The 12,203-nt window shown below is 46.5% G+C and overlaps 1 long non-coding RNA gene across 1 annotated transcript; it reads left to right on the top strand.

Moving 5' to 3' along the window:
• The first annotated feature begins 1,852 nt into the window (after positions 1-1,852).
• On the top strand, positions 1,853-3,222 carry LOC139079590 (uncharacterized). Its single transcript, XR_011533333.1, has 2 exons — positions 1,853-2,016; positions 3,014-3,222. It is a non-coding gene; the product is annotated as an uncharacterized lncRNA (long non-coding RNA).
• Positions 3,223-12,203: the final 8,981 nt, after the last annotated feature.

The raw sequence follows: 12,203 nt of genomic DNA on the forward strand, positions 1-12,203 counted from the left end.
ATCTTCATAGGTGGGTGAGCTGCAACCTTTACTATATTTTTGCCTTTACCAGTGATTTTACTGCCTTTTTGGTTTTTTTTGTGATAATTTTGTTATCCCTATTTGCGGTCTTCTCTTTCCAACTTAAATAAGTCCCTTCAGCATTTCTTGTAGAACTGGTTTCTTGGTGATAAACTCCTTTAATTTTTGCTTGTCTGGGAAGCTCTTTCTCTCTCCTTCCATTCTGAATGATAACCTTGATGGATAGAGTATTCTTGGCTGTAGGTTTTTTCCTTTCAGCACTTTAAATAAGTCGTGCCACTCTCTTCTAGCCTGTAGGGTTTGGGTTGTGAAGTCTGCTGTTAGCCTTATGGACTTTCCTTTGTATGTCGCTTGTTTCCTTTCTCTTGATGCTTTTAGGATTCTCTCTTTATCTTTAATTTTGGACATTTTAATATTAATGTGTCTTGGTTGGGCCTCTTGGTGTTCGTCTTGTTTGGTGCTCTCTGTGCTTCCTGTATTTGGATGTCTGTTTCCTCCCTTAGGTTAGGAAAGTTTTCAGCTATTATTTCTTCATATAGATTCTCTGCCCCTTTGTCTCTCTCTTTTCCTTCTGGGACATATATAATACGAATGTTAGCGTGCTTGATATTGTCCCAGAGTTCCCTTAGACTGTTCTTATTCTAATTCTTTTTTCTTTTATCTGTTCAGCTTGGGTGATTTCCTCTAGTTTTTCATCCAGCTCACTGATCTGTTCTTCTGTATTATCTACTGTGCTATTGAGTCCCTCTAGTGAATTTTTCATTTCCAATATTGTAGTCTTCATTTCTGATTGGTTCTTTTTTATATTTTCCAATTCTTTGTTGACGATCTCACTGTGTTCATCCAGTTTTCTCCTCTCAGTGGGCGTCCTTATGAGTTTTTGTTTGAACTCTTTGTCAGGTAGATTGCTTATTTCTGTTTCATTTAGTTGTTTTTCTGGGTTTTTGTCCTGTTCCCTTGCTTGGAACATATTCCTTTGCCTCCTCATTATGCCTCTTTCTCTGTGCTTATATCTATGGATTAGGTGAGTCAGCTATGTCTCCTGATCTTGGAGAAGTTGCCTTATGTAAGAGATACCTTTAGAGGCCCAGCAGTCTGCTTCCCTCTTATCACCAGTCCTAATGATCCAGGAGTGACCCCTGTGTGGGCCAGTTTTGTCCTTCTGCTGTGGTAGGGTTGCTCTTACTGCAGGTACCCAGGGAATCTAGTCTTTCCCTCTTTGGCCGGCTGTTTGTAAATCAGGTTTGGGGAGCCCCAGTACCACTGCCTACAAGGTCTAGAAGCACACTCCTGTTGCAGTTTTCCTGTTAATTGAGTAGGTACCCAGTGTAGCTGATTTCTAGGCTCAGGGGCTTATAGCTGCTGTAGGCCTCAGGCCTGCAGGGCTGTTGTCAGCTCTCATAGGATTGCAGCTGAGTAGGGCTGGCCCTAGGCACAGGAGCACCCAATTGTTTCAGCCTTTGTAAGGTGGGGCTGATCCTCTTTGTGTCTGTTTGTGAAGGATGGTCTTCTGCCACTGATAAGCCCCACCCCACACAGGTCCACTCACACCCTCAACACAACCCTGATCCATGAATGCTTTCCGACCGCCTGGAGTGTACCCAGTCACCCCACTGCAGAGCCCCCCTCCTCCCACCAACAGCCCCCACAGTTTACCTGGTCTTCACACAGGCCCTGCCCCATAGAGGCAGACACACTCACCTGCCTGTAGAGGATCAAGGTACCCAGTTTATGTAGGCCAACAAGTGGCCTGAGGCTTACTGTTGGGTGTGGCTGGTTCCTAGGGCGAGCTGCCTGCCCTGGCTGAACTGGATTAAATCTGTGCTCTAGTGGGTGTGGCAAACCCCTGGGCTAACAGGCCAGGGAAGAGCTTCAATGGCATCTGCCAGCGTCTGTGTCAGCATGCCTGTACTAGGTCACTACAATGGCTGCTACCAATGTCTCCGTCTCCAGAGAGGTCTTACCTCTCACCAAGATGTACCCAGAGCCTACCAGGTGAGTCTGTTTTCACCAAAGGACTGTCAGCCTTCTGTCTGGCAATTTTAGATTGCTCTCTGAGACGGGGGTGAATTTGTGCGTGGGTCCTTTAAGAGCTGGTTTTTTTCTGGCTTGTCAGATAGCTTTTCTAGGGATATTCCCCCGTTGTTGTTAATAGCCCATGAAGCCAGATAGTAGGACACTCGTCTCAGTTGTGCTGAGTCTGAAGGATGCTTATAGCACTAACACGCCCCCACTAAGGTCTCCACTTCTCCAGGGAAGGCCGTGGGCCTTAGCGTGGCTACTGCCAGGCCAGCTGTGAAGCTCTGCCACTTGTGAAGGTGCCTTGCTTTCTCTCCTGGAGAAATTTCTGCCTCTTCTGCCTCAGTTGTGACTGTCCCTTTTTGTGGAGGTTATTTTTATCCAGTTTTCAATTTTTTCTCCAGGGTAATTTTTCCAAGAATAGTTGTAACCTGGTTGTCTTTGTGGGAGGAGGTGAGTTCAGAGTCTACCTATGCCGCCATCTTGATTGAGATCTTGACAAATTGCTTTTCAAAGAAGTCTCATAAATGTTAATATTTCAAAACTTGGGTAATAGATACATGGATGTTTATTATGTTACTGCCCATATTTTTGTATATGTTTGGATGGTTTACACACTCACACAAGAAGAGGTTACAATATTTACACTCCCACGGCCAGCAAATGAGCATGTGCACGTTTTGCCAAGAGCATGTTAACACAATTTTTAATCTTTGCCAATGTGAAGGGTGAAAGATGATATCTGTCTATTGGTTTAATTGCATTTAGTATTTAATCAGGAGGATGGCTGATCATTTTTTCAGTGAATTGCTTTTTCCATTTCTATTGAGTCACACTTCTTTTATGCCTACAGAATACTTCATTTTATGTATGTGCCCTAATTTACTTATCCATGTTCTTGTGCATTATTTATGCTGCTTCCAAATGACTGTGAACATCTTCATACATAAAGCTTTTTCTCTTCTTCTTTTAGGCTTTTATCATTAGTGGACTATTTCAGAAGATGAATTGCTGGGTCAATAGTGTGGACATTTTTATGCCTTGATACATATTGTCAAATTGGTCTCTCAAGAGACAGTGCAATATAGAGTACCCTCAATTTCATAATACTCTTATCAGCATTGGATATTGTTAATAAAAATTAATTTTTGCTAATTTTATAAGAAAAAAATGGAACCTTAATTTCATTTGTATTTTTTTATTACCAATGAGAACGAATGTTTTAATATATGTTTGTTAATTAATTGCATTTTCTTTGTTCTCTTCTTTGCTCTCTTGAGTGACAGCACATTCTTATACAAAGGAAATAAGATGATGTCTTATCAGGGAAACCCCTATTTCCTCAGGCCTGTGACCTTCTGGGAAGTTGTTGACTGATATCAGATTATCAAAGTCAGTCTCTTGATTGAGAATGTGGAGGTGGCAGTGGTTGAAAAGATAGCAGTGTAGACGGGAGAACTGAATAAATAAGGCTCTAGGTAATGATGAGGGAACTCTAGGTTGAAGAGATGAGAGAGGTGGGAAGAGATTTGTGAGTCAGGATAAAAATTCGTGGACAGTGTAGAGAATGTGCTGGACTCATATCTCTCTATCTCTGAGCTTCCTAATGGAACTCTGGCTGGCTAGTGTGGCCACGGCTGTGTTTCAGAATTCCAACCTCAGTGTTGTCATTTCTGCTAGGTGAGGCCTTCTTCTAAGGCCAGTGCTGCAGAGGAGAAAAAAGGATGGGGCGAGGGAGGATTATTGTTATTGTTATCAGTTATTAAACACTCTCCTCCTCCTTTATCCAGATAGCCATTTAGTTTAATCACTATTGAACAGTTTTTGCTAATTAATTTGATATTTAGAGTTATTGTTATTTTAATTTGTATTTCTTTTATTACTGCTTTTCATACAGAGAGATGTTTCTTTTATCATTTTTCGTATTTAGGTATGTATATATACATGTATGTGTATATATGTACATGTATGTATATATACATGTATAGTATATATCCATACCATTTTATTACTACTTTTCATCTGTGTGTGTGTGTATGTGTGTGTCTATTCCCTAATTGGGGGGAAGTGACTGTTCATGTTTATGTTATTGATTTCCAAATAATCTTTATATATTGAAGTTACGAGGCTGTGTCATATTTTTCACAAACATTATTTCTAATTTGTCACTTATTTTATTTTTTTCATTTTTTCTTATTGAGATGCACAGAGCATTAAGTGTTAAGTGTGATGAGTTCTGACAAATGCGTATACCTGTGTAACCCACACTTCTATCAAAATATATATTTCTATTACCCCAGAAAGCTTCTGTGTCTTTTCCTGGTCAATCCTCATCCTGCCTCTGCTCTGCCAGAAGCAACCACTGCTCTGATTTATATCACCATAGATCAGCCTTGCTTGTTCTAGCATTTAATGCAAATGGAATAATGAAATAGGTACTTTTGTGCATCTGATTTCTTTCATTCAACATAATGTGTTAGAGATTCAGCCATGTTGTTACTGCGGATATACACTGTTCCTTTTTATTGCTTAGGGGTATTCCATTACATGAACATAGCAGTTTGTGTATTCATTCTCCTGTCCATTGACATTTGGGTTGTTTCTAGTATACTGCTTGAATGAACATTCTTGTAGCAGTCTTTTTGTAAACATGTGTTTTCTTTTTCTTGGATAAATATCTAAGAATGGAATTGCTGGATCATCTACTACGTAGGTGTTTAACTTTTTTAGAAATTGCCAAACTATTTTCCAAAGTGATTACACCATTTTACATTCCCACCAGCAGTGTACGAGGTGCCAGTTTCTCCATAACCTTGCCAACATTCAGTGTGGTAGGTTTTTAAAATTTTAATCATTCTAGTGGGTTGCTGTGGTATCTTATTGTAATAATGATTTTCATTTCCCTGACGATTTAGGATATTGAATACCTTTTCATGTGCTTATTGGCCACTCATATAACAGTATATTTGACTTAGAGGCTTTAAATTTTATGTAGTCAAGTTCACGAGTCTTTTCCATTATGAATTTTATTGCTTTTTTACTGTGAAATCCTTCTTAATATCAAAAGCTAGTAAACATTTTTACTTATATTTTCTTCTATTACTTTATTGGTTAAACTCTTAGACATTACACTCTTTAATCTACCTATAATTTATTTTAAGTTATAAGGAAACATTTGTCCTCACATAATTAACCAACTGAACTATATATGGAATAATCACTTCTTTCTTTCCCCACTTATTTGATTCACCACACTTATCTTAAACTAACCTTTAACATATAATTGGATCTATTTCTATGCCACTGTGTAACTCTTAATTTTTCCACCAATAGTACACTGCTTCAATTATTAGAGTTATAGAGTTTATTTATCAAGTAAGCAAGTTTACCTTCACTACTCTTTGTTTCTTCAAAAATTCCTTAGCAGGTCTGGTTCATTTATTTGTCTGACTGTGGTAGGCTGAGTAACGGCTGCCCACAGATATCCATGTCTTAATCCCTGGAACTGTCTGTGACCTGACGTAGCAAAAGGGTTTTTGCAGATGTGAGTAAGTTAAGGATCCTGGATTATCCAGACGGGCTGAATGGAATCACAAGGGTCCTTTTGAGAGGGAGGCAAGAGGAGCAGAGAGAGGAGACGATGGAAGCAGAGACTGGAGTCATGGGGCCACAAGCCATGGGATGCTGGCAGCCTCTAGAAACTGGCAGAGGCGAGGAACAAATGAGCTCCTAGAGCCTTCAGAAGGAATAAGCCCTTCCCACCCCTTGATTTTATCTCCTGAAGACTCACCTCGGACTTCTGACCCTCCAGGATTGTAGGAGAATAAATTTGTGTTGTTTTAAACCACTCAGTTTGTGGTAATTAGTTACAGGAGTCATAGGAAACTGATACACTTAAAAATAGGAAACTGATAACTGGAAAATTCTTTTTAAAAGTTAAGATCTAGGGGACTGGCCCTGTGGCCGAGTGGTTAGGTTCATGCACTGCACTTCGGTGGCCTAGGGATTGCTGGTTTGGATCCCAGGCGCGGATCTACGCACTACCGATCAAGCCATGCTGTGGTGGCCTCTCACACAGAAGAACTAGAACAACTTACAACTAGGATATGCAAGCATGCTCTGGGGTTTTGGGGAGGAAAAAAGATTAAGATCTAAATGTTGTTCTACCGTGCTTTTGATGGGATTGTATAAAGCAGAGAATTTGATTTGGGCAGAACTGACATTTTTATACTATTCAGTCTTGCTATTTAGACTTCTCCAGAAAAGTGCCCCCATCTCACCTCTCTGACCATTTCTGTCCATAGCCTCCCGTCTTAGTTTGGGTTCCCCAGAGGCAGAGCTGAGACAAGGGTTCGAGTGCAGGTGGTTTATCCGGAAGGTGATCCGGGAGACACATGGGCGAGAGTGAGAAAGTGAGGCTGGGAAGGGACGGCAGCTAATAAAGGATGCGCCTCAGCGTTCCCTGAGTCTTAGCATTGGGAATGGAGGGGCCTGGGGCGGAGAAGGACCAGCAGCTCTGGTGATATCAGCATGGCGGTCCTGTCTCACAGCCACTCCCCATTCTCCCTGGAGCCCAGTGTCCCCACGTTCCCTGTCCCCTCCCAGCAAGGCAAGGTTGCAGAAGGGGATAAAGCTGGCCTTCCTCTGCACAGGGTGTGGTAGTCAGAACAGCTGCCCAGAGGAGGTGAGCTGCCTGCCAAGCGTCTAAGTGGCTGCAGCTGATGATGCCCTGGCCCCTCCCGTTGCCGTGACACCTCGTCCCCAAGTGTCAGCGTCTGCATCTCTTTGCCCAAGGGTTGATCCTGCCGCCAGAGCCCAGGGCAGGCCAGAAGTATCCTCCCCAGCAGCCTCCATCTCGTGAGGGACGGTGTGCGCATACCCTGCAACCTTGCCGGGCCTGAGGTGGGGGTGCAGGACTCTGACCCCCAGAGGTCCCACGTGGGTTGAAGCTTGACCACACACCTTTCCCTGCCTCACATCCCACTCTCCAACAGTTGTTTCCTGGGGCTGCCTCCCAAATATATATTTACACTGGAATCCTTGTGTGACATTGTGATTTATAAGAAATAAACATTTGGTCTTCATCCTATTTCTGGCACAGAGCTCCTAAAATCCTTGGAATTTCTGAAGTAATGAGAGCAACAAAGGTGTCTTTTGTTATGTTAATGAGTGACTTTTGGACCCCACCTAAGGATGGGGGCTGGTTGCCAGTGGAACCGACCAGTGATTAGAAGGTTGGAACTTTCACTCCCACCCCCTGACCTCCGGTGGGAGAGGGCTGGAGGGTGAATCCATCGCCCATGGCAAATGGCTTAATCAATCATGTCTATGTAATGAAACCTCCAGAAAAACCCGAAAGGACAGGGTTCAGAGAGCTTCCAGGTTGTGAACACGCGGAGATTTGGGGAGAGTGGGCACTCAGAGAGTGTGGGTGCTCCGCGCCCCTTCCCACATACCTTGTCCTGTGTGTGTTTTCCATCTGGCTGTTCCTGAGTTATGTCCTTTTATAACAAACTGGCGATCTAGTGAGTAAAACGTTTCCTGAGTTCTGTGAGCTGCTCTAGCAAGTTAATCGAATCCAAAGAGGGAGGAGGTCATGGGTGATGTGGATCAAGGCTGCTCCAGGGAGAGAAGCCCAAGGCGTTCTGGCCTCCATACCCGTCTATATCCTCTGGGAAGAGCAGGACGTCCTGACCTGATTTCCATCCAAAGTTAAAGACTGCTGGATAACCAGACCCCTGGATAACCAGACCCCACCTGCACTGATACCATTTTAATGACTTTCTTTCTTTCTCTTTTCTTGAGGAAGATTAGCCCTGAGCTAACATCTGCTGCCAATCCTCCTCTTTTTGCTGAGGAAGACTGGTGCTGAGCTAATATCTGTGCCCATCTTCCTCTACTTTATATGTGGGATGCCTGCCTCAGCACAGCTTGCCAAGCAGTGCCATGTCCACACCCGGGATCCAAACCAGTGAACTCCGGGTCGCAGAGAAGCAGAATGTGCAAACTTAACCACTGCACCACCAGGCCAGCCCCCTCTTTTTTTTTTTCATGTGGGCCACCACCACAGCATGGCCACTGACAGATGGGTGGTGCCCGAGAACCGAACCCAGGCCACTGAAGCAGAGTGCACTGAACCCCAACCACTAGACCATTGGGGCCAGCCCCACATCTTATATTTTTATGGCTCCCCTGACCATTTTTTCTGCTTGGCTGACTCGTCACCTCAGCTACTCTTTGGGGTCTGGCTCTGAGGCTGGGGTCCTAATGGTGGCTCTAGCCCCCGGCAAAGCCCTCTGGGCTCCTGAGAGGAGAGGGAGGCTCTTTACCTGTCTGGAAAGTGGCTTGGTCAGTGTCCCTGAGGCAGAAGGATCTGCGGACCGCCCAGACTTCCTTTGGCAGGAGGGCTGAGAACAAAGTCTTCTGGTAGAAAGAGCTCTCCATCTGGGAGAATGTAATGCGTTCCTGGGAGGGGAGAAACTTCAGTGGAGACGGGGCTGGTGCTCCAAGGAAGACATTCTGCTGGGCCCTCCCTGGTAACCATGGAGATGGAGGAGGGTGGGAGCCTGGCAGGATCCATACCCCATAAAAATACTGGCAGCTGGAGTGCAAGATGCAGAGCCTGCAGATGCCCTCTTACACCGTGTTATTTATGGGCAGTCGGAACCCCTGCAGGGCTGTGGGGCAGGGGAGCTGGATCGAGAGCCTCCAGGACCTGGGTGTTTAATGAGGTGTTTAATGGGTGTAAAGATTTAGATCAGAATGATTTGCCCATTTAGGAGGTGGAGTTTATCTAAGCACTGCCCCAGAGGATGCTCACTTCTTCTCTGAAATGCTCGGAAGTCTGGATGCGGAAACCAACAAGTCAGCATTTGAGGAGTACTATGTGAGGATCCAGCCAAGGGGTCCAGTGGCTGAAATCTCTTCACCTTGACACTGCAAGCTGCTTACCGCCAAGGAACTGGGAGAAGCTAAGAATCTCAAGCTGGAAAGGTCCTTACAGAGGAAGAAGCTGAAGCACAGAGGGGTCAAGTGACTTGTTCAAAGTCACACAGTGCACCAGGGACCATTAGCACCAATGACAAGATCAACTGGAAGAGAAAAGAACCGTTAGTCTATGCAGGGAAAGAGCTGCGTGATTCCTTCTTAGAAGGCGAAGAGCACTCTATGGGGCGCAGAAGACACAAATAGTAGTATCTTTTGGGGTTTTAAAGCTTGAATGTTGAAATTACTTTCCTAAATGCATAATATGTATTATAACATTTTCAGACTCTGTAATGGTTGGTTCAGCGATTAAGAGGGAGCCTATTAAGATGCAGTGACTGACTCGTGAAATGGATTAAAAATGGCATCTGTGTGCCATTTTCAGCATCTGGAAACAAGGGCCTGAAACAAGATGCTGAGCGGATGCTCCCTGAATCCAAGGATGCGCGAGGCCGGCCCTCTCAGAGGACACGGCGCTGGGCAGGGAATCTTAATTGCTTTTTCCTTTTTGATTCTAAAGATAATACATATTTATTGCAGAAAATTTGAAAAATACAGAAAATATGTAGAAGAAAAAAAAATCACCCATTAACCAACCCCTTCTAACTGCCCTGGAAATAACCATTCTTAACATTAGGATATATTTCCAACAAGCCCTTTTTTCCGCATATATATGCCTTTTTTCAGTTTGTCGTCAGCCTTAGAGGTTTGTATTTTGCTTTGATTCTAAGATGATATTTAACAGTCTCCAAAGAGATGAATTCAGGTGGCTGCACTATATTCCATTAAAAGGTCTGGCATAATTTATTAACCTGTTTCTAGGTCATTTCCAATTTTTCAATATTACAAATAACATGACGATAAACATCCAGGTGCGTAAATCTTGGCGCCACATCTGACGGCACTGGGTTCCGCGCCAGCAGTGGGAGACAGGGGAGGCCTCACCCCTCCTGCTCTCCGGGCACCTGGTGCCGAGGCTGTGGCTCGAGTAGCACCCGGCACAGCCCTACTCTTGGCCCCGCAGCCTCAGCTCCTGGAAGAGGACCTAACGGGGTGGAGGAGAAAGCCCCCAGTCTGTGCGGACTCACTGACTGCACTGCGAAGCTCTGTGCCTTGGGGCCAGTCCCTCTGCCTCTCTATGCCTCAGTTTCCCCTTCTGTAAAAGGAAGGGCATGAACTAGGTCACGGGATTTCAATTTTATTTGTTAAAAATCCTTTTTGTTCAAAGGGAAACCTACACAGAAGCCCGTTGTGTAAAACAGAAAGCAGAGGAGCTCCTTTGACTGGTCAGAGCCCTGCTTGATTGTCCTTTCATCCAACAAAGATTACTGAGGTCCTACTATGTGACTGACTGTGCTAGGTGCTGGGGATAGAGCATGAGCAAAAATATTTTGCACTTCCCGACGCTCAGACTCCTTAGGCCCCTTGTACGGTGTGGGTGGGTGGGGTGCATGGGGCACTGTTGACTATGCTCTGACTGACACTGCCAAGCACCTACCTTTTCGTGACATTCACTAGGTGTATACTTGACAGGGTGGTCCTTGCATTAGTTGAATTGCCCTAGGCTCTGCTCCAGTCTAGGAACAGCCCTGCCTAATTCTGCCATGTCTGGTGGCCCCTGAGCCCTGAGGCAGCTCCTCAGAGCTCCAAGGCCCTGTAGGCCCAGTGTGAAACCTGCGGCTTCTGTCTGTTTCGGTGATACCACTGTTTACACCACTCATGGCGCTATTACTACCACCAGCAGCTGTCGCTCCTCGCTGGGCACCGTGCTCAGAGTGTTCCGTGCAGTGGGTCCTCACAGCCATTTGGAGGTGGTGTCTATCATCACCCTCATTTTACGGCTGAGGACAGTGAGGTTCAGGTGTGCTAAGCCCCTTACCTGAGGCCACAGTTCTGGCTCCAGAGCGCACGCTCCTGCCCACTGCACACGCTGCCTCTGGGAGCCCCTTTCGATGCCTCCCCCCACTGGCAAGACTCGATTCCCACATGGCACAGGACGCAGAGGACTCTCCCGTCGTTGGCTTGTGCCCAGCCCTCTTCAAGCCCTCACAGCATCTACCTGGACCACAAACGGGGCTGTGAGTGGGGCCTGTTGTGGGGGTGATGCTGGCTTCATCTGGGGACAGCCATGGTCCTGACTGACTAGGTCTGGCCGATAGTGTGGGCTGGGGCCGAGAGACCCAGACCATGTGTGTCTGTCTGGAATCCCTGACCCGCCCTGAACCCTGCTTGCTGTCTCCCCTGCTCGCCCTCTTTGGTGGAAAGCTTTCTCCTTTCCTGCCATGTCAACCCAGGTACCTTAATGAACTCCAAAATAACTCCTGGCAAAAGCTAACTTTGGGTCTAGAGTCCCCAGAGAACTCTGGCCGGGAGACCTGGCTGTCAGGCCCCACCTCCCTGTCTGTGAAATGGGAGGCTGTCCTCTCCCCTCCTCTTTCTCAGGGCATAGGGGCTCAGAGAGACACCTGCTGAGAATGTTTTGTGAAGCTAGAGTCCTACACTTGGAGAAGGAAGCTGGGCCGTTACTTATGGAGCGAAGCTACTGGAAATGGTGCTCACAAGTGGACTGGATCCCACAGGCCCTCATGGCGATGCGGAACCCCCTTCTGCCTTGCAGAGCTTGGCGCCTGGCCACCACAGCCCGTCTCTGGCTTCTCTCATCTGAAAGATGGGGTCATCCAACCCCCGGACAAGAGTTGTGAGGGTGAACTGAGACTGCACACAGGTAGGTCTGTGCACTGCGCCCACGCCCAGTAGGAGCTTGGCGAGTGCGAGTGCCCCTCTGCGGCTGCTCCCTCCCCGAGGTTCCTGCCCCCACAGAAGCCCCTCCCAGTCCCAGCCTCTCCGGGTCCACCTTAGAGGAGTGAACCACGGCCCACAGGCTTGGGCAAGCAGTGTGGGGGGACAGGCAGCACCCGAGCAGGTGACCAGCCCCTGGGGCTCTGGGGCAGGGTGAGGACCAGGGGCCGGGTCCCCAGGCAGGCCAGTCTAAGCAGCCCCCCGACTGCGGCCGCTGTCCCTGTGGGCCTGGGGGGCAGGTGTCAGGAAGGGGAGCGTTGAGTTCTGTCTGTTGTTCCTCAAACCTGAGCGATGCTGGGGAAGGCAGGCGTCAGGTCTTCAAGGTTCTGCCTCCCGAGCTGGGGCAAAGGCTAGGGGTGAAGAGAGAGGATGCTGGGGCT

This window comes from Equus przewalskii, chromosome 26, assembly GCF_037783145.1.
Source record: "Equus przewalskii isolate Varuska chromosome 26, EquPr2, whole genome shotgun sequence".
In the NCBI taxonomy this organism is placed as follows: domain Eukaryota; kingdom Metazoa; phylum Chordata; class Mammalia; order Perissodactyla; family Equidae; genus Equus; species Equus przewalskii.